This window comes from Furipterus horrens, unplaced genomic scaffold (assembly GCF_987537825.1).
Source record: "Furipterus horrens unplaced genomic scaffold, mFurHor1.1.pri manual_scaffold_3, whole genome shotgun sequence".
Lineage (NCBI taxonomy): Eukaryota > Metazoa > Chordata > Mammalia > Chiroptera > Furipteridae > Furipterus > Furipterus horrens.
In genome coordinates, this window is record NW_028327173.1 from 105,543,290 (window position 1) to 105,568,468 (window position 25,179).

The 25,179-nt window shown below is 42.1% G+C and overlaps 1 pseudogene; it reads right to left on the minus strand.

Moving 5' to 3' along the window:
- Nucleotides 1–17,899: 17,899 nt before the first annotated feature.
- LOC150015651 (rRNA-processing protein FCF1 homolog) lies at nucleotides 17,900–20,468 on the minus strand (annotated as a pseudogene).
- Nucleotides 20,469–25,179: the final 4,711 nt, after the last annotated feature.

Genomic DNA, 25,179 nt, shown 5'->3' on the forward strand with positions numbered 1-25,179 from the left:
GAGACCAGGATTAACGTTTAAAATCCCAGAACTACTGATGGTTGAGAGATACCCACTTGATGCGATGGGGCTGGGGGTGAAAGGCAGCCTTTTATTGTGAGTGGTGTTTACAGTGTGAACCTCCTGTGGGATCTCTCCAGCTAGGACCACCCTCTATCCTGCCATCCAATGGCTCCTGCCCTCCACAGTGCTCTCTTCCCACACCATGCTGGGCCTGGAAGGGGACCTCAGTGGGTGGGGACACTGCAGGGATTCTTTGCCCAGAATAAGAGCCCATTGTCTAATTCCAGCCTGCTGGGAGTGGAGCCTCACTCTCACAGCTGTGCTAGAAAAGGGGTAGGAGGGGTTTTTTTGTTTGTCTTTTGTTTTGGGGGGGGGGGTTTAAAGGCAGACAAGAACTAGTGAGGGAGAGACAAGGGCGGGAGCCTCAGGGGCTGTGGAAGGTTGAGCAGGAAGCATAATCTAGCCACCAAAGCAATCATGGGGGAAGTCATGGGCTATGGGCAGGACAACAGGGTTCTGCTGTTGATCCTGTGCCTGATTCACCAGCATGGTCACTGATCTCTATCTGTACTATAATGCAAGCTTTAGCCTATTTCCAGAGCTGTGAGGAGGGCCCAAAGACAAGATGACTGGGTACCTGAGGAGATTATCAAGCATGGCTCCTACAGTAGAGATGCTGGGAGTCCAAGTGGGCCTCAAGAAAGAAAAGTTCACATGAACCTTCAGGAGAGGAGTCTCAGGTCCACATTGAAGCTTTCTCAAATGTAGTCAATGTCACACAGGTTCACATGCCATTCACCAAAGCATGTCTTATGACTAATGCATGGGTGATGGAGATGTATGGGATCCACATAGAATTTACAGGAGCTATCTTGTGGTTCATGTAGGTCCTACAGGAAATGTTTGTGTTCCCATTTAATGAACAGAGATGACCTTTCCCCCATCAGGGGAATTAGAAGGGCCTCCTATTTGACTAACAACAGAGGCAGGAAAAGTGCACAGGTCCAAAGTCAGAAGTCCATCTTTGTCCCAGTGTAACACACCTTCAGAATTAGGGTAAATGGAAGGGAAAAATGCTTCAGTAGTGACAATTATTTAATAAAACTTCTATTCAGCAAGCATTTGCTGATCACCTACTACAAGAAACAGTATAGAGCAGTGGTTAAGAATATGGACCTAGAAGGCAAACTGCCTGACCTTTCCCAGTTGTGTGAGGTACTCATCCTTATTGAACCTTAGTTTTCCACATATACAAAATAAGGATGATGATGATAGGACCTGTTTATTAGAGTTCCTGTGAGGATGAAATGAATTAACACATGTAGACATGTGTAACCCATGGGGCAGTGCCTGGTACATAGTGTTTAATAAGTACTAGTTCATACCATGTGCCATGCTCTGGGGACATGTCATATTTTCCCCATGGTGGCAGGTGGGAGTGAAAGAGTCTGAGCCAAATTATGCAATAACACATTTAAAGTTTCTTTTTCTCAAATGAGAATCTCACATAGGTTCACCAAAGCATATCTTAATGACAAGAAGACATGCTCCCTCTAGAGCAGTGGTTCTCAACCATCCTAATGCCACGACCCTTTAATACAGTTCCTCATGTTGTGGTGACCCCCGACCATAAAATTATTTTCGTTGCTACTTCATAATTGTAATTTTGCTACTGTTATGAATCATAATTAAATATCTGATATGCAGGATGTATTTTTATTGTTAAAAATTGAACATAATTAAAGCATAGTGATTAATCACAAAAACAATATGTAATTATATATGTGTTTTCCAATGGTCTTAGGCGACCCGTGAAAGGGTCGTTTGACCCACAAAAGGGTCACGATCCACAGGTAGAGAACCACTGCTCTAGAGAATGCAAGGAATGACAGTGAAGATGTTTAATCCTATTGCAGGAAGGGAGCAAGTAACTGGGAGCAGGAATCCAATCACCCACAAGGCCAGCTTCAGGCTGCTTGTCTTTTCTTGCTATGGCTGAATGAGGCATGCCCACCCAGGGATCTCTGGGAGAATATCTATGTTACAGACCACAAAACAACAGAAAAGAAAAGAGGACTGGCATTTACTGAACCCTTAATATATCTGAGCAACATGCTAAGTCTCATGATTATCCTATGAATAAGTGCTTTTCCCCCTATTTTGTAGATGAGGAAAGTAAGGTTCAGAGAGGTAAAGTGATCTGCCCAAGGAAACAGAATGGATATATCTTAGAAATGGAAGAACAGGCTGGGTTTCCCCAGAAGCAGACACTGAGATAAGGATGTGAGTACAGTCTATATGAGAGATAACAGGAAGCACTAGTAGAAGAGTGGAGGAAGTATTCGGCAGCCGTCCGTCTCGAGAGACGATGGTGTAGCTTCTTAAGAGTCTATCTGCACCGCCGAGAATGGCTGTGCAGTCCGACTCGGGAGTGACACGGTATCTGTCTCCTCCCGTGTTGAATCGACATCTTGCGATGACGCTGGAATGTCCTCTCCAGTGAAGCTGAAGCTACAGAGCCTGGGCAGGGTGATATGGAGGGTCTGCTGTTGCCCATGCAGCAGACCCCCCCTCTCTTCGCAGCTGAAGGGTCCAAGGGAAAGACGGAGTCAATACAGCTTGGCTTCAGGTGCGCCGCAGGAGTTGCCAGTGTTGACTACAACGTCAAACCGCCTTAGGGACTCCGGCTCCGGATTTTCTGTCGGGGTTTACTCCCTTAGCCTTTCCCCTGAAGAGGTATGCCGCAAGGCAGCGGAGGTTTTTTGGAGTCAGAGTTTTCTTTCTCTGATGTGCCCTGACTGGAAGATCGAACCAGCGACACTTAGCTCACAGGCCGACGCTCAATCCACTGAGCCAAACCAGCCAGGGTTTGGAGGAAGTAGAAGCAAAGAAATAAGAGGAAACAAATTCAGGGTGCAATAATGAGCAGGCTACCATTGTGGGAAATGGGGACCCCTGGGACACAATGCAGAATACAACACAGTTGTCCCACCAAAGGAATGAGAAAACTAAGGGTTGAGGGCTGCTCGTGGCACTTCCAGACTTCCCTGTGTGTGTTTTCTGAGCAGAGAAAGTCCTCAGTCATGAAATTCCAGAGGGTTATAATAAGAAGCCATCAGGAATATCTGAGGGGCCACGGGAAGGGTACTATGTAGTAGAATCTACTACAACCAAGATCTGAACCCAAGTCTTGTCTGGCTCTCAAGTCACATCATGCTGCCTCCAAGGTAACCTGTTAGTCCTGTGGAAATTTGCAATATAGGGATTCCTTTATTAACAAAGAGCCTCCTGCCACACCCCACCCCACTCCTTGTTCCAGGTTTTGTGAGATGCCAGGTCCCTGACACTTAGTATGTATACATGATGCACAGCACTGAGTATACAGTGACACACATTCTTGCCTGAAGAGCCATGGCAATGGCAGAGCACCTCGTCCAGTCTACTCAATACCCAGGTAGGCAACCCTGAAGGTTAGAGAGTTCACTCTAGACCTTCCTATACAGTGCCTCTACACCGCACACCTCTTCCCCACCACCCAACTCCCTGTGTTTGTCTTCTCTCCCCAACCAGAAAGGAACTTCCCCAAGGCAACCTACAGAATGGGAGAAAATACTTGCAAATCATATATCTGATCAGACTTGCATCTAGAATATAGGAAGAATTCTTATAACAAAATAATAAGACAAATAGCACACTTTTAAAGTGGGCATAGGATCTGAACAGGAAGATAATATAGATGGTTGGTAGGCACATGAAAACACGCTCACCATCATTATTCATCAGAGAAAGGCAAATCAAAATCACAATGAGACACCACTTCACATGCATTAGAATGGTTATAGTGGAAAAGACAGATAATATGTATTAATATGGTTGTGGAAAAACCAAAATCCTCATACACTGCTAGTAGAAATGTAAGTGGTACAGCCACTTTGGAAAACAGTCTGACAATTCCTCAAAAAGTTAAACAGAGTTATTATTTGACCTAGCAATTCTACTTCTAGGTATATACCCAAAAGAAATAAAAACATATGTTCACAAAACACTTGCAAATTCATTGCAGCTTTATTCTTTTTTCCCCCACTTTCTTTTTTTATAATTTTTTTATTCTTTAATATGCTTTATTGATTATACTGTTACAGTGGTCCCAATTTCTTTTCCCTTTGTTCCCCTCCACCCAGTGACCTCCCTCCCTCCAGTTGCCCCCCCCTTAGTCCATGCCCATTGGTTGTGCATATAGTTCTTGTCAACATCTTCCTGTCTACTCCTACTATGTTTCTTAACTCCTGTACCATCTCCCTCCCTTTCCCCCCCTTCCCCCTCCCCGCTGACCTCACCCCATAATGTTCCCCATTCCTATAATTCTTTTCCCACTTTTGTTACCTACTTAGTCTGCCTTTGTTTAGGTTCCCTAGCTTCTGTTGTTGGTTGTTGGGATACAGTTTTCATTTTAATGTTCATAGTTTTGATCCTCTTTCTCCTAAACAAGTCCCTTTAACATTTCATATAACAGTGGTTTGGATCTGATGAACTCCTTCAGTTTTACTTTGTCCTGGAAGCACTTTCTCTCCCCTTCTGTTCTGAATGACAGCTTTGCTGGATAGAGTAATCGTGGTTGTAGGTTTTCACTTTTCATTACTTTTAATATGTCTTGCCAGTCCCTTCTTGCCTGCAGAGTTTCTTTTGGGAAATCAGCCGATAGTCTTATTGGGATCCCTTTGTACGTAATTCTCTTCTTCTCTTTTGCTGCTTTTAAGATTCTCTCTTTATCCTTAATTTTTGATATTTTGATTATAATGTGTCTTGGTGTGGTTCTCCCTGGGTCGTTTTTTTGGAACTCTCTGTGCTTCCTGGACCAGTAAGTCTATTTCTTTCCCCAAGTTAGGGAAGTTCTGCTTCATTTTTTTTTTTTTACATAATTTTTTCAATTTCGAGTTCTTCTTCTTCACCTTCTGGCAATCCTACAATTCGGATGTTGGTCCGCTTATAGCTGTCCCATAGGTTTCTGAGCCTCTCCTCATTTTCCTCACTTTTCGTTTCCTCTTCCTTTTGACTGTTTGTTCCTTCCCTATGTTCTGATTTTTTGATTTGATCCCTGGTTTTCTTTCTCTCACCACTAGTTTTGTATGTGTTCTTGTTCATTTCAGCAGGACTAGCCTTCATTCCTTCTCTGTCTTGTTTAAGATCTGCTGTTATGTCTGTAAGCATTTTTGTAACCAAAGCTCTGAACTGAGCCTCAGAAAGATTTCCTATCTGCTGCTTCGTCAGATTAGATATTTGCTGTCTGGTCAGCTGCGTCACCAGGATCTCTATCATGATCTGTGCCATCCTGACAGTTTTGTGTTTACGTTTGCTTCCTGGGCGGGGCTGTCACACCTTCTACACTATAGGGGGCGGAGCCCCGTGCACTTCTCACAACCAGGTGACCCTTCTCACCACGCTGTGGCATTTTCTGTGGGGGTGGGAGTCCAAGATGGATTCCTGCCGTTCACTCTCTGCTGAGAGACCAGGAGCCTCCTCCTCTGTCCCCATGTCCTCCGGCCCTCACAGTCCAAGACAATGGGGGTCTGCCTTCCCCGGCATTGGAATCGCTTGCTGACAGGTCTGGTCTGCAGCCCGGGGTGCTCCCCAGGCGCTTCTTGCCTCCCCTTAGATATGGGTGTCTGTGCTTACGGCTGTCCTGCTGCTGTCGCCACAGCTGCTGCCGCCATCACAGCTTGACCTCTCTGCCCCAGATTCACCCCTCCTACCTGTCCAGACAAGCACCACTTCTTTATAACTTCATTTGTTGGACTTCCATTTATTTTCTGGAACTTCTGGTTATTTCTGGTTTTGCAGTAGTTGTATTCCTTCTTAGTTGTGGAGGGAGACAGAGTGTGTCAGTCTAGGCCTCCATCTTGGCTGGAAGTCTCTGCAGCTTTATTCTTAATAGTTAAAAACTGGAAACAGCCATCAACTAGAAAATCGATAAACAAATTATTGTATATTCATACAATGTAATATGATTCAACAATAAAAATGAATGTGTAACTGACACATATAAGAACGTGGATCTGGTTCAATTCCCAGTCAGGGCACATTACTAGCTTGCACATCGGGTCCCCAGTTGGGGGTGCGAGTGAGAGGCAACCACACAGTGATGTTTCCTTCCTTCTCTTTCTCCTTTCCCCTCTCTCTAAAAATAAAATAAACAAATAAACAAACAAACAAATAAATAATTTTAAAAAAGAGCATGAATCAATCTAAAATACATCATGCTGAGGAAAATAAGCCAAACCAAAAAATATATAATATATGATTCCATTTATATGAAGTTCAAGAACAGGAAAATTAATGTGATAGGAGTCAGAACAGTGGTTGCTATTTTGGGAGGGGTGTGTAGATAGACTGGAAAGAGACAAAAAAGAAATTTATGGAATGATGGAAATATTCTAGATCTCATTTTAGATGGTAGTTACAAGGTATATAAAATTGTCAAAACTTATCAAACTGAAAAATTGAGATCTGTGCATTTTATTTTATGTAAATTATAACTCTGTAAAGTACTGTTAGCTTTTTTAAAATGGGAATTCCTGGGGCTGCTTGAGTCTAGTCAACAAGGACAATTACCTGTATATGAGACCTTCTTCAACCTCCACCCTTCACTGCTTCCCTTCCGCCAGCAGTGCCTCCAATAGACCACTTGGGGACATCCATGTCCGCAGCGACTAACACTTGGCAGAGCTAATTACCCACCAGCTAGGTTGCTCTGCTGGCAGCTTACAAGTGTGGGCACTGGGCAGCCTGTTGGCCAACACACAGCTTCATCCTTACCACCCCTTGCAGCTCTGTACATGCAGCACCCACTGCTAACTTGTCAAGTTAGAACAGCAGTGCCTGTCCAAACCTGTTCCCACTAATTGCCCAGAGAAAAAAAATTACTCTTCACAAGTCTTAGCCTGGGCCTGTGCCTGGTAAGCACTGACCTGGGGCACTGGCTAAACCTGGCACACTGAATCCACAGGACACATTCCATTCCTTACCTGCTTGTTCACTTAGGTATACTGCAAAGTCAGTCTTGCTTTGACCTCCACTATCTCCCTTCCCCCTTCTTAGCCTGACATCTTCTCCTCTGGCAACCACCCTCCTTCCTAAATCCTCAGCTACCTCTGAGTGCCCAATACTCCCAGAGCTTTGTATTTGGTATAAATCCTCTTCACTTCAGCCCATCTCTAACTGGAATCACAGATCTTTTCCCTGTATTTGTTCCTCCTCCTGTGATCCTGCCTCCAAAAATGGTCCCATTTTTAGTAATTAGGCATGCTGACATGGACTTCCTGATTCTTGCTCAAAAATGCATAGCTTCAGCCCTGGCTGCTGTGGCTCAGTGGATTGAGCGACGGCCTGCAAACGAAGTGTCGCTGGTTCAATTCCCAGTCAGGGCACATGAATAGGTTGCACATCAGGTCCCCAGTTGGGGGCGCGAGTGAGAGGCAACCACACAGTGATGTTTCTCTCCCTCTCTTTCTCCTTTCCCCTCTCTCTAAAAATAAACAAACAAATAAGTAAATAAATTATTTTTAAAAATGCATAGCCTCAATCTAATCATTAGGAAACATCACACAAACTCAAATTGAGAAACTTTCTTTGTTTACATGTATAAAGTTTTAATGAAGAAATTATAATAAATAATATATAATAATAATAATTTTTGCCATTTGCCAGTGTGGTTCAGTTGGTTGGATCATGTGTCGTGGATTATGTGTCATAATTGAAAGGTTGTACGTTCTACTCCTGGTCAGGGCACATGTTGAGGCTGAGGGTTTGGTCCTGGTTTGGGTGCATATGAGAGGCAATCGATTGATGTTTCTCTCTCACATTGATGTTTCTCTCCTTCTCTCTCTCCCTACCTTTCCCTCTCTCTAAAATCAATAAGCATGTCCTCGGGTGAGGATAATAACTAAACAAACAAATTAATTAATTTAATGTTTTTAATTTTTAAAAAGAAGAAATGAAAATTTATTCAGATCAATTTATTTGAGTCACATCCAAGAAGAAACAATTAATTTCAGGATTAGAAATAAAAATGCAGTCTTCTTTTTGGGCCAGGGGTGGATCACACAAGCCTGATTGACAAGAGTACTAATAGCTTTGAGAAGTTACTTAAACTCTGTATTCAAGTATACATCAAGTTCATACTTGGTTTATACAAAATTTATTCCAACTTCAGCAAAGTTAGCATAATTTAAGTAAAGCTTCTTGAATTTTATATTCTCTCAACTCTGAAAGCTTAGATTTGATTTATAACCACTGCAAAGTGATTACAAGCATAGCTCAGAGATATTGCAAGTTTGGTTCCAGAACACCATAAGAAAGCAACTATTCATAATAAAGTCACATGAGTTTTTTGGGTTCTGATCTTATAAAAATTATGTTTATACTGTAGCCTATCAAGTGTGCAATAACAACACTATGTCTTTAAAAAGTGTATTCCTTAATTTTAAAATGCTTCATTGTTAGAAAATGTTAACCATCATCTGAGCCTTGACAAAGATCAAAAATCACCATAACAAATATAATAATAATGAAAAGTTTGAAATACTGCGAGCATTATCAAGATGTGACACAGAGACACAAAGTGAACAGATGGTATTGGAAAAAAGGTGTCAATAGAGTTGTTCAACATCAGGTCGCCACAAACCTTCACTCTCTCCAACACCCAATGTCTGCAAAGTACAATAAAGTAAAGCACAATAAAACCAGGTATGTCTGTATCTTTACTTCCTGCAAATGCAATTAACTTTTAAAATAGCTTAGGCAAACTTCAGTTTTACATAAACCTTTTTAAGGGTAGGAGAAAATTGCGAATCTTCATCTAATTGCAGTCTAGACCATAAATTCAAATTAAACCGTTATCTCTATTGTCATATCAAGCCAAGAAAGCCTATTACAGACTAAAAGAAGTGAATGTGAATTTGCAGGGTCCACTAAATGAATACTTTGAAAATCTATTACATCACATTAGTACTTAACAGCTGTACGTACAGAAATTATTTTCAAATGTGCTCCAAGGGTTACCTCTTAACTGAATAATTAACCTTCAGAAGTCAAGTGACAAGTATTACCTACATTTTATATGCTAGGAAATGAAGGTAAAGAAAGATTTAGGATTGAATATTCTATTCAAAATTTAAAAGTCAATTAAAAACAGGCCCTGGCTTTATTTGAAATAAGATTCATGTGCCCTAAATCCCTTTTTATTGGGTCATATCCATTAGTCTACATTTCTAGAAGCCAATCCATTTCAAAAAGCTACCTCAATTTTGTATTAAATATCTCAATGTATTAGAGTACTACAGACAGACTCTTGTAGTGTTGCTCATTTCTAGTGGGACATTAAAAAAGAAAGAAAAAACTTTGTACTTTCTGTTCATTCTTTAGAAATAAAAATGAATGTATAACTGATTATATTAAAATCAAAATAGAAATTTTTTTCCAAAGCAGCAACAATAATCTGCTTGACTTAAAATCTCTTACTCATTTGGGCATCAAATTACCTAACATACAGGTTATTTTAGATTTTATTTATTTATTTATTTTTAGAGAGGGGAAGGGAGGGAGAAAGAGAAGGAGAGAAACATTGATGTGTGAGAGAAATGTCAATTCATTGCCTCTTGCACGCCCCCAACTGGGGACCTGGCCTGCAACCCAGGCATGTGCCCTGACTGGGAACCGAACCAACAACCTTTCAGTTCACAAGCCAGCACTTAATCCACTGAGCCACACCAGCCAGGGCCATACAGGCTATTTTAAATGTAAACATTCTTTTCCTCATGTTGTCTCCAGAAATATCTTATAATTATTATAAGTCTCGTCGGCAGCCGTCCGTCTCGAGAGACGATGGTGTAGCTTCTTAAGAGTCTATCTGCACCGCCGAGAATGGTTGTGCAGTCCGACTCGGGAGTGACACGGTATCTGTCTCCTCCCGTGTTGAATCGACATCTTGCGATGACGCTGGAGTGTCCTCTCCAGTGAAGCTGAAGCTACAGAGCCTGGGCAGGGTGATATGGAGGGTCTGCTGTTGCCCATGCAGCAGACCCCCCCTCTCTTCGCAGCTGAAGGATCCAAGGGAAAGACGGAGTCAATACAGCTTGGCTTCAGGTGCGCCGCAGGAGTTGCCAGTGTTGACTACAACGTCAAACCGCCTTAGGGACTCCGGCTCCGGATTTTCTGTCGGGGTTTACTCCCTTAGCCTTTCCCCTGAAGAGGTATGCCGCAAGGCAGCGGAGGTTTTTTGGAATCAGAGTTTTCCTTCTCTGATGTGCCCTGACTGGAAGATCGAACCAGCGACACTTAGCTCGCAGGCCGACGCTCAATCCACTGAGCCAAACCAGCCAGGGGCATTATAAGTCTACTTTCCTGTGAAATATGCTCTACCAAAATCAATAATTACATAACCAATTTGACTCTGATTATAGCTAAAAACGACCAAAAATTTTTCAATGAAAGATAGGAGTATATTTATAAGAGTTAGGTCTCAAAGTTTTTGTTTCATAGGAAGAAAGCTCTCTATTACATGGATCTATAAAATGATCCAAAATTCAGAGAAACATTCTACAAAGTAACTGACCAGTACTCTTCAAAAATGATAGTCCCAACTCTCATTCACCCAAGCAAGAATCCTGGAAGTTAAGTCCTATCAATTCTGTTTCCCCATATCTTTAGAATCAATTCTTTCTGCATCTCCACACCCATACTCCATCATCTCTGCAGTCATCTCTGCAAAGTTATCACATTCTCCAGTCTTTCCCCCACCCTCTCAAGCCATTCTTCTCCAAGCAGCCACAGGGATCACAATCATGCCACTCTCATATTTAGAACCTTCCTGAGGCTCCCCACTGTTCCTGTGAATGCGTACCTCTCCCTGTCTTGGCTTACAGACCACCTGACCTCACCCCTGGCTGCTTCTTCAGCCTCACGTTTTGCATACTCTCCCCCTACAGGCACTCCAGCCACCCAGAACTGCTTGCAGTTCTAAGGATCAGCTTCTCTTTCATCTCCTTGCTTTTGCACACGTTCTGTCCTCTCTTCCCCTCCCCTAACCCATCCCTTTTTCTTTGCCTGGAAAGTCTTACTCTCAAGTAAAGAAGATCTCTCAAGTCAAAGCAGCTCTTTCCTCACTCTCCAGGTACCAAAGGGCCAGGAGAGCAGCCCCACGTCCTGCTGGTTTCCCTCTTGCCTGCAGGCATACCACACCCTGTGTCCCTCAACTTCCCACCCTTGGCCCCTATTATTTCTATCCACAACTGGGCTTTGCTCATGTTGTTCCTCTGGATGGCTGATTCCTACTCATTCTCTGAGTGAACACATGCATCTCACATCCTCTGGACACCTCCCTGGACTAGCTGCCTCTGCTTGGAGTTCAGTGCCCTCCCTCCCTGCTTCCATGCTACATTGTTACTTAGGTGCCTGAGTCAGCACAAGACTGAGTTTGGGGGCAGGGGTGACAGAGCAGGTACACTATCACCCCACTGCCAGTCTTAGGGAAAGGAGACCTTGGTTGATTGGTGGGGCTGATAAATGTTTAACAACCAGCTCTTTGGGGAAAAATCTCTACATAAACATACACACATATTTATTATGTTTTTCCAATATAAGGATGTGTAACAAACAACTTATGCATAATAAAATATACAATAATTTTTATTATAAATTCCATATAGCCAATTAATTCTCACAGAATGCTTTCATTGGTTTTCCTCAGCCTAGGGTTGCAGTTGATGAAGGAGTGCAGATAATTAATAAAACAATAAAGCAAGCTCTGTATTTGTAATGTTTGCCGATTTTTGTGATGTAAGTACTTCCACCATGGCTGATTTCGAGCTACCAACATGATGTTACTGAATGCTGGGTTGGGCAAATATGCACACAGCACACTATTGTACAGTATTTCCACCACACAGATACAAGAAACATAAAAAAATTCGAGAGCATGAATAGTAATATGGCATATATGGCATAAAGTTATTAGAAAGTGATGTTAATATAATTAAATTTTTAATAATGCCCATGTTTAACAACCAGATTACAACATTGAAAATTTAACAATTGGCTCTCATAAGCCACTGTGAGCTGCTTCCAGAACCAACTTGCTGCCACTCTAAGAGACTTCTGAGGTCAATGGATGACTCACCCTATATGATGAACTTAGGATTCCTCCTCAAACCAGTGAGCTTAGTCTCTCCTTCAGCCAACTACCTGTTTCCATAGCCTCATTATGGGTCTTAGCATCATCAGGAACAGTTTTACCCAATAATGCCATCCTCCCCTCTTGCCTCTAGACTACAGCCTCCTCTTCTTCCAGTCCTCTCAGCAGCCCCTGGCATGTCCTTCAACCTTGAAAGACATCATCCCCTGAGTCCTGTTTATTAGCCAACTTCTGGTCCCTAAAATATCCCTTCCTCTCTACCCATCCTTCGGCTGGATTATACTCAAGCCTTTCATCTGGGTATACAGTAATTGCACAACAAATAAATTCACATTTAATATTATTATTTCAGTAGAAGCCCTCTTATCTAATGCAACTGAGACCAGAAGTTGGTCAATTAAACAAAAAGTCAGGAGTATCATTTAAAATAATATGTATTTGAATACTGTCTTAAAACATATAAACCATATGTTAACTTGACAGTTTTTTAATATAATGCCAAGCCTTTTTTGGGGGGTCTATTGATTGAAATTCTACATTTCTTTTATTACATAAAAATACCCATAAAAATTGTCTAGTCTCCCAGGTTCTATAAAGTGGGTAAGAGCTTAAGAACACTTGCAAAGCAATCTGATTGCAAACTCTTGGGTGTATATAGTTTCCCAAATCTTTTAGTGGTCTCCCCAAGACAAACTCAACAGCACTTTTTTCTATCCTAGTTTTACTTCTTCTTTTTTTTTTTTTTACTGTTATTTTATTACAATTGTCCCAATTTTCCCCTTTTGTCAATCTTATTTTTAATTGTGGTTAAAAACGTACAATAGCCCTAGCTGGTGTGGCTCAGTTGGTTGGAGCATTGTTCTGTACAACAAAAGGTTGTAAGTTCAATTCCTGGTCACAGCATATACCTAGGTTGCAAGTTTGATCCCCAGTCAGGGCACATGCCTGGGTTGTGAGTTTGGCCCCAGTGGGGGTGAGGCAACCAAACAATGTTTCTCTCTCACACTGATGTTTCTCTCCCTCTCTCTCTCCCTCTGTTCTTCTCTCTCTGAAATTAATGGGTATGTCCTTAGGTGAGGGTTAAAACACACACACACAAGTCCCCGGCTGGGTAGCTCAGTTGGTTTAGAGTGTCTTCCCGATACACCAAGGTTGCGGTTTAATCCCCAATCAGGGCACATACAGGTATCAACCAATGAATGCATAAATAAGTGGAACAACAAATTGATGTCTGTCTCTCTTTCCCTCCCCCCTTCTTCTCTCTCTAAAATCAATCAATAGATTTTTTTAAAACCCTAAAATTTACCATCTTAATCATTTAAAGTGTACAATTCAGTAAAGTGTACTTACATTGTTTTGCAACAGATCTCTAGAACTTTCTCATCTTGCAAAACTGAAACTCTATAGTCATTTGTGAAGGAGAAACTGTTGCATGACACAACAATGCCTGACCGCTGCTGGACCCCTGTTTTAGATCCAGTTAGATTCTGGGAAAAACAGATTATGTCCCTAAATCCCCTCAGAGACTATTCAACCCCTTTCTATGGCCCTAACATGATGGTTCCTGGGACAAGCCATTGCTCTCCCCAAGGCAAGCATGTAAGGCATTTTCCCTTTATCTGGAGCGACTCACACCCAATACCCCTATCCATCCTGCCCTGTCCTGAATCACCCCTAAGTGCCAGCCCCACGGTGCAGAGGATATCCATGTGGTGTTACTACCCCCCAAGAGGAGCCTCATTTGTAAATTCTTTTAATAAACTCATAACCTAATGCTGGGAAATTTCTCATTCCTGGGAAATTTTATGTAACACCATTAAACAACATCTTCTCATTTCTTTTTCAAAATGTTCCAAAGCAGTAGAGTTAGTTTTCATAGAAATAACAATCTGATTTCCTTTTGCACTCATATTTCTATGCTTTAGTTTTACTTTCTTAAGTTAGCTATATATGAAATAAGCACAAAAGGCATTAACAAGTTTGAGAATATGTTACTCCAAGTCCTCAGAGAAGCTAAAACCAAGATGGGATTTAATATACAAAACATTTTTTAGGGAATGATTTGTTAAAGAAAACGAGGAGGGAGCTCTGGCTCAGTTGGTTGGAGCATCATCCCATAGACCAAAAGGTCATGGTTCCATTCCCAATCAGGGCATTTACTCAGGTTGTGGATTCAACCTCCAGTGGGGGCATGTACAGGAGGCAACCAACCAATTGATGTTTCTCTCTCACATCAATATTTTTCTCACTCTCTCTTTCTTCTTCTCCCTCTCTCTAAAAGCAATGAAAAAAATGTTCTCAAGTGAGGATTAAAAAAAATTTTTTTAAAGAAAATGAGAAGGGAGCCAGGAGAGCAATCAGACTACACTATAGTCTGACCCCGAGGGAAGGAGGGAAGGAGGGAAGGATGGGAAGTAAGGGAGTAAGTGGAAGCATCTTAGACAGCTGTCTAGTTCTAAGGAAAGAGCAGCAAGACCATTGGGAGTCTCCTCACCAAAGCCACCATCTTCCATCCATCTACTAGAAGTGTGCCGGTTTTAATATCCCATCCGCTCATTAGTCAGAAGCAGCCATGGGAGGAAATTTGACCTCGTCACAAATGCAGTGATGGATTTCAGAAGGCAGAAACTGGGTCCCTTGATCAACTAGTTATATTGCCTGTAATCAAAGATGTGAGAAGTCATTCTCATAGCCATCACAGGGAACAACACAGCAGGTTCTTGGTGTATCAAGTATGAATTTAGCTTCACTACATGTAACATAAAACTCAAATAACAATGGCTTAAACAAAACAGCTCTTTTTCTCATATAATGAGCAGTCCAGAAATAAGTGAGTGGGCTCAGTGGACTATAAGATTCAGGGCAGAAGTCTCTGCACTCTCTTGGCCTTCCCTGTAGACCTTTTAAATGGATTCTCAGCTACAGCCATCATGGCTGCATTGCAGGCAGCTAGAAGGAGGAAGGGCAAAGGGCAGAAGGGCATGCAGGCGGAGTCAGCACCCTCATTTTATCAGCTTTCCAGAAAACCCCACCCCAAAATTTTCATTTATCTCTCATTGGCCTGAACTATCACATTGTCATTCCTATTTGGCAAGGAAGTGAAACATTTTAGCTTTTTAACTGGGCACATTCTCTCTGCCAATAAAATCAGTGAGAAAGAAGAAAATGGGACTTCCAGCCATGATGGAGGCGCAGACAGTCACACTGCGTCTCCCTCCACAACTAAGAAGGAATACAACTACCTCAAAACTAGAAACAACCAGAAGTTCCAGAAAACCAAACTGCATGGAAGTCCAGCAGACAAAGATATAAAGAAGAACTACTCATCCAGACAGGTAGGAGGTGCAGAGCCGGGGTGGAGAGGACACGGTGCGGTGGTGGTGGCAGCGGCGGCGGTGGCAGGCCAGAGGAAAGCACAGTCACATGTTTTAAAAAGTCAGGAGGGACACCTGGGGAGTGTTCCCAGCTCCTCACTGGACCTTGCAGCTCATGGTCCCAGCACTGGGAAAAATCAAGCCTCATTGCTTCTGACTGTAAAGACCAGTGCGGGTTGGGATGGAGGCAGAAACTGCCAGTCTCTCAGCAGAGTCTGCTTGTTTAAAGGGCCCCCACAGTCCTAGAACATCTGTAGACCCACCCACTCTGGGAACGATGGCCAGGGCAGCAGCTAGAGGGATGGCAGTCTGGTGCGGAAGTGGGAGAGGTGCCTGGAAAAGGGGCGAGTGCTGGGCAGGCAGCATTGTTCCCTCTCGGACCCCTCCCCCACATAGAGCGCCACAATGTGGTGAAACGGGTCCCCCTGTACTGATGAATCCCTAAGGCTCTGCCCCTTACAACATAACAGGAGCGACACCTCTACCTGGGACATGGAGGCAAACAAACACAGGAGCCTGTCAGAATAAGAAGAAGAGAAGTATGGCCCAAAAGGGGGAACAGATCAAGGTTCCAGTGGGAGAACTAAGCGACGAGAAGATAGCCAACCTAACAGATGAGGAGATAGACAACCTAAAAGACGCAGAATTCAAAACACTGGTGATAAAGATGCTCACAGGCTTGACAGATATGCTTGAATACAACAAATGCATAAGAGAAGAAGTGAAGGCTATGATAAGTGAAACATAGGAAAATCCACACAAAACCAAAGTGAAGGGAAGGAAACTGGGATTCAAATAAATGATTTGGAACATAAGGAAGAAAAAAACAATCAACCAGTGCAGAATGAGGAAGCAAGAATTGAAAAAATTGAGGAAAACTTCCCAAATTTTGCAAAGGAGATGGACATATAGGTCCAGGAAGCACGGAGGGTCCCAGGCGATCTAGACCCAGAGGGAACCACACCAGGACGCATCCTGATTGAGATGCTAAAGGTGAAAGATAAAGAGGGAGTCCTGGGAGCAGCAAGAGAGATGGAGAGTTGCCTAAAGGAGGGTTGCATATAGGACTATCAGCTAATTTCTCAGAGGACACTTTGCAGGCAGGAAGGGACTGGCAAACAGTACTCAATATGATGAAAGGCAACCTGCAACCAGGATTACTCTATCCGGCAAAGTCAATATTTAGAATGGAAGGGCAGATGAAGTGCTTCCCAGACAAGGTAAAGCTAAAGGAATTCATCAGCACCAAGCTGTTATTCTATGAAATGTCAAGAGGAGTTACTTAAGAAAAAGAAGATCAAAACAATGAACACTAAAATGACAACAAACTCACAACTATCAACAACTGAATCTTAAAAATACAAACAAAGTCCAACTAAACAAACCAGAATAGGGACAGAATCATATGTATGGGGATCATTTGGAGGGTTATCAGCTGGGATGGGGGAGGGGGACAGATGGGGAAATGATGCAGGGATTAAGAAGCATAATTGGTTGGTACAAAAAGACAGGGGGGAGTTAAGAATAATATAGGAAAAGGTGAAGCCAAAAAACTTATATGCACGACCCATGGACATGAACTAAGGGGGGGTGGGATTGCTGGAGGTAAGGGGCGTACTGGGCGGAGGGGAGCAAAGGGAAAATATATGGAACTACTGTAACAACATAATCAATAAAATATACTTTAAAAAAGAAAAAAGAAGGGGAAAATGGATACCAGGGAGGGTACTAGCAGTGTCTGCCATTCAGTGAGCACCAACATTATACAGAGAGTGGCATGACAGCAACTGAGTGCATTCAGGGGGCCATGGGTTTCGTTCTGTATTGCCATCTGCAGAGGCAATGGGGAGCTTACATTATGCAGGGACTCGGTGCCATGGAGACATGAATAAGCACACTCACTGGATTAATATTATTTCTTTAGAATATGAGCTCCACCGAGGGTCCTTGTGTTGTTCATCCCTGTATCCCTAGCACCTATAACAGCACCTGTAATGTAATAGAAACCAAGTAAGTATTTTTGATAAATGAATGATAAATAGTATTACTTTCTTCCTTGGGTATCCTTTTAATAAACTTCTATTACCTGATGATGTACTTTTTTGTATGTGTCTGAGGAGTCACCTGATTTATAAAAAGATGTAAGAAATATCAAACTGATATAAAATATCATTTTCAAAACAAGATAAAAAAGTGAGTATATTAAGCATACTCCACTCATAACAGAGCAAACTGATGTGTGGAGCAATAATAACTCATTCTGTAGCATGTGTAATAAGCTAGCAACAGATAAAGGTATTTGAAGGAAACCAGAGAAACTTAGTCTTTTTAAGTATTAGAACCGAGGGGATCCATAATCATCTGGCATCCGCTCACTGTTCTACCTATGGTTAGAAATGGACTTCCAGCCAAGATGGAAGCCTAGACAGACATGCTACCTCTCCCTTCACAACTAAGAAGGAATACAACTACCTCAAAACTAGAGACAACCAGAAGTTCCAGAAAATAAACTGCATGGAAGTCAAACAAACAAAGACATGAAGAAGAAATACTCACCCAGACAGGTAGGAGGAGCGGAGCCGGGGCTGAAAGGAGGTGGTGTGGTGGCAGCAGCGGTGGCAGTGGCTGGTTGGCAGAAAGCGCAGTCACATGTTTTAAAAAGTCGGGAGGGACACCTGAAGTGTGTTCCCAGCCTCAGACCAGACCGTGCAGCTCACAGTCCCAGCGTTGGGGAAAATCAAGCCTCATTGCTTCTGACTGTGCAAACCATAGGGGGTTGGGGAGGAGGAAGAACCTGCTGGTCTCTCAGCACAGTCCGCTTGTTTAAAAAGCCTCCATCATCCTAGAACATCCATAGGCCCCCCACTATGGGAACGACAGCCAGGGCAAGAGCTAGAGAGGCACTAGTCCCATACAGAAGTGGGAGAACTGCCTGGAAAAGGGGCAAGTACTGAGTAAGCCGCATTGTTCCCTCTCAGACCCCTTCCCCACATACAGTGGCCACATGTGGTGAAAGGGTCGCCCATACTGACAACTACCTAAGGCTCCGCCCCCTACAACGTAACAGGAGTGACAGCTCTACCTAAGACACAGAGGCAAACAAACACAGGAGCCTGTCAAGATGAGGAGACAGAGAAGTATAGCCCAAAAGAGGGAACAGATCAAGGTTCCAGTGGGAGAACTAAGCAACGAGAAGATAGCCAACCTGACAGACGTAGAGTTCAAAACACTGGTGATAAAGATACTCACAGGTTTGACAGATATTCTTAAGTATGGCAAACGAATAAGGGAAGAAATGAAGGCTATGCTAAATGAAACAAAGGAAAATCCACACAAAATCAATGGTGAAGGGAAGGAAACTGGGGCTCAAACCAATGATTCGAAACATAAGGAAGAAAAATATTGTCAACCAGTACAGAATAAATAAACAAGAATTGAAAAAAAATTAGGAGATTCTTAGGAACCTCTGGGACAACTGTAAACATGCCAACATCCGAACAACAGGGGAGCCAGAAGGAGAAGAGGAAGAGCAAGAAAGTGAAAGCTTATGTGAAAAAATAATGAAGAAAAACTTCCCAAATTTGTTCAAGGAAATAGACATACAAATCCAGGAAGCACAGAGAGTCCCAAGCAAGTTAGACCCAAAAAAGAAGACACCAAGACACAGCATAATTAAAATGCCAAAAGTTCAGGATAAAGAGAGAATATGAAAAGCAGCAAGAGAAAAGCAGGGAGTTATCTACAATGTAGTGCCTATAAGACTATCAGCTGATTTCTCAAAAGAAACTTTGCAGTAAAGAAGGGACTGGCAAGAAGTATTCAAGGTGATGAAAAGCAAGGACTTACAACCAAGATTACTCTATCCAGCAAAGCTAGCATTTAGAATGGAAGGGCAAATAAAGTGCTTTTCAGACAAGGTAAAGCTAAAGGAATTCGTCATGACCAAGCCATTATTATAAGAAAAAGAAGATCAAAACTATGAACACTAAAATGACAAGAAACTTACAACTATCAACAACTAATCTAAAAAATAAAAACAAAATCCAAATAAGCAAACCAGAGCAGGGACAGAATCGTAGGTATGGGGATAATTTGGAGGATTAGCAGCTGGGAGAAGGGGGAGAAATGGGGAAATGGTGCAGGGACTAAGAAGCATAATTGGCAGGTACAAAATAGACAGGGGGATGTTAAGGATAATATAGGAAAGGGTGGAGCCAAAGAACTTATATGCACGATCCATGGACATGAACTAAGGGGGGTGGGATTGCTGGAGGGATTGGGGTACTTGGCAGAGGAGAGCAAAGGGGGAAGAAATTGGGACTACTGTAACAACATAATCAATAAAATGTATTAAAAAAAAAAAAAAAAGAAAAGTACTTGATGGGAACTTCAGAGATCTTCCTGATTCTTTGTTTAAAGTCCAGGTCAACAGTGGCCACAATATAACACTTGTGCTGAGTCACTCTCTGTACTAAGCAGTCATCTGCATAGGTTCCTTTGCATGTGCATGGTAATGGTTCAAATCTTAGATACTTGGGGATCCTTAGAGCCACTTGATACTTCTGCCCCAATTTCTCAGTTTCAGCCATTACACAGTCAGTTATATAAGGGATACACTTGGTATAGAGACAGTTTATCATTGACTGCACTAACCAGTTTAGCCTTAATGGAAAAGTAGATAAAGTTGGTTTCAACCAGGATGTGGTAAGGTGGGCCCAGTAGTGTGTTATAATGGAAGAATAAGCAGGAAGGGTATTGGGGGACTTCTTTTCCTTGAGTACACTAGGATCTTTCTTTACTTTCTTTTTAGGTTTTAATCTATCCTTTTCTTTAACCTGCTGATCTCTCAGCCTAAGCATTCGCTTCATGGTCGTATATTTCCTTGTTTTCTTTTGCTTCCCCATATTCACGCTGCACTCTTGTTTCTTCTGGAATTACCCCTTTGGAAACTGCCAAAGCCTGTTGGGGATAATGCTTTCCTAGTATTACCCATTCCATTCATTCTCAGCAGATAACTTCAAGTCCTTGAGGGGGAAAAACTAACTAACATGCCCCTACATTCTTCCCTCCTTCTTAACTATTTCGGAGGACGATATGATGCTATAGGCTGATACTTGGTCTCTCCAAAATCAGTATGTTGAAATTGTAACTCATAATGTGACAGTATTGGGATGTGGGGTCTTTGGAAAGTGACTAGATCATGAGGGATGAGACTTCACAATGGCATTAGTGTTCTTATAAAAGAGATCATAATAAAGACCCCACAGAGCCCTGACAAGTGTGGCTCAGTGGACTGAGTGCTGGCCTGCGAACCAAAACGTTGCTGGTTCAATTCCTAGTCAGGGCACATGCCTGGGTTAAGGGCCAGGTCCCCATTTGGGGGTGTGTGAGAGGCAACCACACATTGGTGTTTCTCTCCCTCTCTTTCTCACTCCTTTTCTCCCCTCTCTCTAAAAGTAAATAAATAAAATTTTAAAAGAGAGAGACTCCACAGAGCTCCCTAGGCCCTTCCACGATGTGATGATATAAAAAGTGTGCAACCTGGAGGAAGGCCCTCACTACCCCCACCACACTGGCAGCCTGATCTCAGACTTCCAACCTCCAAAACTGTGAGAAATAAAATATTGTTGTTTATAAACCACCCAAGCGGTGGTATTGTTTTTGTAGAAGCATGAATGCACTCAATATATGTCTCCTCATCCCCTCCCACGCTCTGTGCTCTGATTCCCACCTCTTCTAACCCTAGTGGTTTTGATCCTCCAATTGTCCTCTTTCCTCAGTGCCTTTAATTTCTTCTTCTTTCTTCTATTTATCCTTCAAACATCTCCCAAAATAAAAGCAAAATTGTTATCCCTCTGTCCATAGCCCACTCAAGCTATTGTTTTCACTTTCATCCCTGGATGGTCTCAGTTGCTCCTAAGGCAGTAAGTATCCCCTGTGTGCTGAAGATTCCTTAAGTAGCCAAGGGTTCTCGGTTGTAAGCATGAAGAAGCCAACTCTGGCTAATGTGAGCAGAAAAGGTATTTACTGGAAGGGTATCAGGTAAATCCTATAACAAATGTCCTTACCGACTCAAGATCCATCAACCATAGTTCTGGTCATTACCTGGCTTCCCAGGAACCTTTCCTAGGGCGTGTCACTCAGATATGACTGCCAGGCCCTTTGACAATCTGTATCTGGTTTATTTATCATTCTCTTGTGAGCTAGTTTGCTGTAAATCAGCCTTGTTTCCATGAATTGGTAATTTTGTGGTTACTCATTATTTAATAAGAAAAAAATTACTTTCTCTGCTTGACTTTTAATTTTAGAAACTGAAGCTAATTTGTGCCAGTATTATGCCTTTCACTTTTGACTTCAAGGATCTGGTTGCTTTATTCTTTAGATATTATATACAACTTACTATGAAAATAAAAACACTGTTATGCTTATTTCTCCAAACAAACTAAATATTTTGGACCCATTAAAACAATAAACAACAAATATCATACATGACTGCTCCTAGAACATTTTTGGTTATCTTTGCACTCGGAGCCTGTTGCCCTGGCCTTATTCTTCCAAAGGTGCATGGGCCACCGTGATGCTGGGCTCCTCTGCACACTCCAGCTCTTCCCTGGCTCCAGGCCCTTCAGCCTTCTTCCAGTCCTCATCTCTCTCTGGAACTGCTGGTGATCAGCTCCAAAACCCCCAATTTCATAACATGGAGAACAATTTAGCCTCTATTTCCTACCCTCTCAAACATTTCAGTCTCAGAACCACTTCACATTCTCAAAAATTATCGGTAACTCCATTTAACTTTTTAAATGTGATCTATTTACCAATATTTAGTAAACTCCCAGTTTAATAAATTAAAACTGGGAAAATTTAAAAATATTTATCTATTGATTAATTTAAAATAGCAATATAGCCCTGGCTTGTTTGCTCAGTTGGTTGGAGAATTGTGCCATACACCAGAAGGTTGCAGGTTCAATCTCCAGACAGGGCACAAACGTAAATTGTGGGTTCGATACCATGTCAGGGTGTAACAGAACCCCTGGGCTGCTCCGATTGAAACAGAACCCACAGGCTGTTTAGTTAGGGGCCTGATTGCCCACCGCCAGAATTATAACTCTCAATACCAGAGTTTAGTGAAAATGAAAAGAATTGTTTATTTGCACATAGTTCTGCCTCCCCCTCCCAGACCTGGCCAGTCTTAGGAAAGTCAGAAACACCGTTTCCCTACTTCCTAGACACAGTTCAGCTTTACCAGTAGCTGCCAATCACTCAGTTCTGATTGGGGAGGTCCTTTCTGTGCTGCGGTGCCCCCAGTTCTCAATGCAGAAGTGCCTGGATACTCAGCCTCCTTGTAAACTGCCTTCTTCCTGCAAACTGCGTGGATCTCCTCTCCTCAAAGCAGCCTGGAGGCCCCCTCCTTCAAGCCACATGGAGGGAGCACCCCCTAAAATGTCTGCAGCTGCTTATATATCCCTGACTGTGTCCTCTGACGCAGTGGGTGTTGCAAGCAGTTCTCACCATTCACAGAACCCTACCCAGGTTCTGTAGGCTCCTTCCGCATCATCCCACAGTCCAAGACCCCTCCCATCTTCCTGAGTCTCGGAAGTTTCAAAGTGATCTTTGTGCAACAAAGTTTCCAGCCACCAGCTTCAGGCACGCAAAGGCATCCTGAAAGCTGCTTCCTTTTCCCTATCTCCCAGCAGCAAACTCTGGGGTTTGTTTTTGGACTCCCCTGTTCCTGTAACAAGGGCACATACAAGAATCAACTGATCAATGTTTATATCTCATATTGATGTTTCTCTTTCTCTCTCCCTTTCTCTCTCTCTAAAATAATAAATAAATCCTCAGCTGACAATTAAAAAATAAATAAAATAGCACTAATAAACTCATTACGTATTAACATAAATTTTTTTATTTTAAATAATTTTATTTCCCAAAACAAACACAAACAAAAAGTAGTGAGGCATGGCATTGTTTTACATTTTGAGGATTTAAAAAAAAAAGTATATTAATTATCTTGTTACAGTAGTCCCAATTTTGTTTCCTTTGCTCCCCTCCGCGCAGTACCTCCCTTCCCTCCAGCAATCCCACCCCTCTTAGTTCATGTCCATCGATCGTGCATATAAGTTCTTTGGCTTCACCCTTTCCTATATTATTGTTAACTTCCCCCTGTCTATTTTGTACCAACCAATTATGCTTCTTAGACTCTGCACAATGTTCCCATTTCTCCCCCTACCCCCCCCCCCAGCTGATAACCCTGAAAATGTTCCCCACACCTATGATTCTGTCTGTTCTGGTTGTTTGCTTAGTTTGTTTTTGTTTTTATTTTTTAGATTCAGTTGTTGATAGTTGTGAGTTTGTTGTCATTTTAATGTTCATAGTGCTGACCTTCTTTTTCTTAAATAAGTCCCTTTAACATTTCATAGAATAACAGCTTGGTGATGATGAACTCCTTTAGCTTTACCTTGTCTGGGAAGCACATCATCTGCCCTTCCATTCTAAATACTAACTTTGCTGGATAGGTAATCTTGGTTGTAGGTCCTTGCTTTTCATCCTATTGAATACTTCTTGCCAGTCCCTTCTTGCCTACAAAGTTTCTTTTGAGAAAACAGCTGATAGTCTTATAGGTACCCCTTTGTAGGTAACTCTGCTTTTCTCTTGCTGCTTTTAAGATTCTCTCCTTAACTTGAACCTTTGGCATTTTAATTATGATGTTTCTTGGTGTGATCCTTTAGGGTCTAGCTTCTTTGGAGCTCTATGCTTGCTGGAATTGTATGTCTATTTTCTTTGCCAATTTAGGAAGTTTTCCTTCATTATTTTTTTAAGTATATTTTATTATGTTTTTACAGTAGTTCCAATTATTTTTCCCCTTTGCTCCCCTCCACCCAGTACACCCCCTCCCTCAAGCAATCCCACCCCCCTTAGTTCATGTCCATAGGTCATGCATATAAGTTCTTTGGCTCCAATCTTTCCTATATTATTCTTAATTTCCCCCTGTCTATTTTGTACCAACCAATAATGCTTCTTAATCCTGGCACCATATCCCCATTTCTCCCCCCCCCCCCAGCTGCTAACCCTCCAAATGACCCCCATCCTATGGTTCTGTTCCTATTCTGGTTTGTTTAGTTGGATTTTGTTTGTATTTTTTATATTCAGTTGTTGATAGTTGTGAGTATGTTGACATTTTAGTGTTCATGTTTTGATCTTTTTCTTAAGTAAGTTTCTTTGACATTTCATAAAATAATGGCTTGGTGATGATGAACTCCTTTAACTTAACCTTGTCTGGGAAGCACTTCATCTGCCCTTCCATTCCAAATGATAGCTTTGCTGGATAGAGTAATTCTGGTTGCAGGTTGTCTTTCATCACATTGAATACTTCTTGCTAGTCCCTTCTTGCCTGCAAAGTCTCTTCTGAGAAATTAGCTGATAGTCTTGTAGGCACTACTTCGTAGGTAACTCTCTGCTTTTCTCTTGCTGCTTTTAAGATTCTCTCCTTATCTTGAACCTTTGGCATTTTAATTATGCTGTGTCTTGGTGTGATTCTCTTTGGGTCTAGCTTCTTTGGGACTTTCTTTGCTTGCTGGAATTGTATATCCATTTCCTTCAACAAATTTGGGATGTTTT